The sequence below is a fragment of the Pteropus vampyrus genome, unplaced genomic scaffold (assembly GCF_000151845.1).
Source record: "Pteropus vampyrus isolate Shadow unplaced genomic scaffold, Pvam_2.0 Scaffold318, whole genome shotgun sequence".
Taxonomy (NCBI): Eukaryota; Metazoa; Chordata; class Mammalia; order Chiroptera; family Pteropodidae; genus Pteropus; species Pteropus vampyrus.
The window spans coordinates 65,892-69,452 of record NW_011889099.1 but is presented as its reverse complement, the minus strand read 5'-3'; the positions used below and the strand labels follow the sequence as shown (position 1 = coordinate 69,452).

At 40.3% G+C, this 3,561-nt stretch overlaps 1 pseudogene; it reads right to left on the bottom strand.

Moving 5' to 3' along the window:
• Positions 1-2,057: 2,057 nt before the first annotated feature.
• LOC105303797 lies at positions 2,058-2,923 on the bottom strand (annotated as a pseudogene).
• Positions 2,924-3,561: the final 638 nt, after the last annotated feature.

The following is a 3,561-nucleotide window of genomic DNA, read 5'->3' as shown; positions in this document are numbered from 1 at the left end:
TGGTGCCCACTGCGCGCAGCCAAATCGGCACTGGTCCTCAGCGCGAGCAGGTCTGTCACCATGAAACTTGCTCGCGGATGCGGCCTCTTTAAAAGGCATCTGCTGCTGCCGCAGCTTCTGTCTCACTCAGCCGCTTGAGAACAGGGCAGACCCGTGTCCTTGCCCCCTCCTATCTTCTCCATTACAGGACGATTTCTTCGATTTCTCCCTAATTGTATGGCTTATTCCTCTAGATCTCAGGTGATTTTTCCTTGCTGCTGCTCCTTGTTTCTGTCAAAACTTTAATATAGTCTCCAGAAAGATGAACAGAGCCTCTATCATCTACATCATTTTTTCCTCCCCTATTTTTAATTCTTTAATGTCACCAACATATTTCAACCCTTTAACCTCATCTACCTCCCCCTCCCCCCTCCTCTCTAGTAACCACTAGTCTATTGTCCATGTCCATGAGTCTCTGTTTGTCCTGTTCATTTGTTGCTTTTAGGTTTATATCCCACATATAAGTGATATGTGGTTTTCAAATTTTTCTGTCTGGCTTATTTCGCTTAGTATGATTATCTCGAGGTCCATACAAGTTGTCGCAAATGGCAGTATTTCATCTCTTCTTATGGTTGAGTGATATTCCATTGTATATATGTACCACAGCTTCGTTATCCAATCATCTATCGTAGGACATTTTGGTTGCTTCCATGTCCTGGTCACTGTGAATAGTGCTGCTATGAACGTCGGTGTGCAAATATCTTTTTGCATGTAAGTTTTCAAGTCTTTGGGGTAAATACCCAGTAGAAGGATTGCTGGATCATATGGTAGATCAATTCTTAGTTTTTTGAGAAACCTCTATACTGTTTTCCATGGAGAATGTACCAATTTGCAGTCCCACCAGCAGTGTTTGAGGGTTCCTTTTCCTCCACATCCTCTCCAACACTTGTTATTACTTGTCCTGTTGATTATAGCTATTCTAACAGGTGTGAGATGGTATATCATTGTAGTTTTGATTTGCATTTCCCTGATAGCTAGCGATGTTGAACATCTTCTCATATGTTTGTTGGCCATTTGTATAACTTCTTGGAAGAAGTGTCTGTTCAGATCCTCTGCCCATTTTTGATTGGATTGTTTGTTTTCTTTGTAGTTATTGAGTTGTAAGAGTTCTTTGTATATTTTGGATATTAGGCCCTTATAGGAGGCATTGCTTGCAAATATATTTTCGCATTTGGATAGTTGTCTCTTTACCTTATTGACGATTTCTTTTGCTGAGCAGAAGCTTTTTAGTTTGATGTAGTCCCATTCATTTATTTTAGCTTTTGCTTCCCTTGCCTTTGAGATCAAATTCATAAAATACTCTTTAAGTCCAAGGTCTGATAATTTAGTTCCTATGTTTTCTTCTATGCATTTTATTTTTTCAAGTCTTACATTCAGGTTCTTAATCCATTTTGAGTTAATTCTGGTGTGTGGTGATAGACAACAGTCTAGTTTCATTCTTTTGCAGGTGGCTTTCCAGTTTTCCCAACATCATTTATTGAAGAGGCTTTCCTTCTTCCACTGTATGTTTTGGCTTTTTTGTTGAAAATTATTTACCCATATAAACATGAGTTTACTTCTGGATTCCTGATTCTGTTCCACTGGTCTCTGTGTTTGTTTTTCAGCCAATACTACATTGTTTTGATTACTGTTGCTTTGTAGTATAATTTGAAGTCAAGCAGAGTGAAGCCTCCAGCCCCGTTTTTTTTTTTTTTTTTTTTTCCAGGATGGCTTTAGTGATTCGGGGTCTTTTGTGCTTCCATACACATCTGATGATTTTTAGTTCTATTTCTTTAAAAAATTCCAATGAGATTTTGATGAGGATTGCATTAAATATGTATAATGCTTTATGTGATAAGGTTATTTCCACTATGTTGATTCTTCCATTCCAAGAACATGGAATATCTTTCCATTTTTAAGAATTATTTTTATTGAATATTCATATGGCATAAAGATAGCCATTTTATTTTTTTAACTTTTAGAAACTTTATTTTCTGTCAACATCATTTCCATTTTGTTTAATTTTGTGGAAAAACAGCTTAAGACCACTCAGTGGTTGCTCCTACCCATTCAGTGACCTGAGCAGTGGTGCTGCAGACCAATATTTGATGGCAGGCTGAGCGCTCCAGTCTTTAGTAGGAAACTGCTGAATAGGCATGGAGGGTACCTGCATGCCTTCAGACCAGCCTGCGACTTCAGGTTGAGCAGCAGTGAACTCAGGAGCTGGAGTAGTCCATTCACCCTGAAATTCCTCCTTGGTCACAGCCTTTTCAGCAGTGGTCTGCTCTTCCTTTTCAATCTCTTCAGGATCTCTGTTGAAGTAGAGATCAGGCATGACCTCCCACGGGTGTTCATGGGAGATGGTGCCACGCATGTGCAGGATTTCCCCGGCCAGCATCCACCATATCAGACTCTTGTTGTTGCAAAGGATGGCAATGTCCACATAGTGCAGAGGAGAGTCTGTTACACAGAGCGATGTTAGGTGGGTTAACATAAGACACCTCTGTGAGAGGCTGGTGGTTGGCCCTGGGATCAGTAACCACCAGAAGCTGGGCTCCCGGAAGGCTGCCTGGATCTGGTTAGTGAAGGTCCCAGGAGTGAAGCGGCCAGCAATAGGAGTGGCTCCAGTGGCAGCAGCAAACTTCGGCACAGCTCACTGGCTAGTATTCCTGGATGATGTGACACTATCATCAGCAGAGTTTTCAATGGCAACAATGGCACAAGTTGCTAGCAGAAGCTTCTCCCAGGCTCTCTTCAAATTTATGATATTGATGCCATCACTTTTCCTTTTGTAGATGTGCTGTTTCACTTGGAAGTCAAGGTCGGTGCCACCTAAGTGGGTTCCTGCAAGGTATTTGAGAACATTCTCCTCCTTCATTTGCAGGACATCAGGGGCTCTGGACATTGTGAGTTTTCTCTTTAAGTTATGTGGGAACCAAGAACAATACCATATGGGCTCCTCTCTGGGTAGCATGGAAAAGTAAAAGATAACTATTTTAAAGTAAACAGTTCAATGACATTTGGTACATTCACAATATTGTGCAATCATTACCTCTATCTCATTCCAAAGCATTTTTGTCACCCCAAAAGGAAACCCCATACCCATTAAACAATCTCTCCCCATTTCCCTCTTTCGGAGCTTCTGACAACCACTATTCTGCTTTATATCTCTATCAATTTACCTATTCTAGATATTTCATATAAATTGAGTTATATAATATGACTTTTGTGTCTGGCTTTTCCACATAGCAAGTTTTCTAGATTCATTTATATTATATCGTGCTGTGTTAGTCAGGCTTCTCCAGAGAAACAGAACCAATTATCTCTATCTATCTCTATCTCTATCTTTATCTATCTCTATCTTTATCTCTATCATCTCTATCTCTATCTCTGTCTCTGTCTCCATCTCTATCTCCTTCCTCTCTCCCGCCCTTTCTCCTTCCCTCCTTTTCTTCTCTTTTTCTTCCTCTTTCTTTCTTTTTCATTTCTGTCTTTCTACCTATCTATATCTGTCTGTCTGTCTGTCTGTCTATCTATCTATCT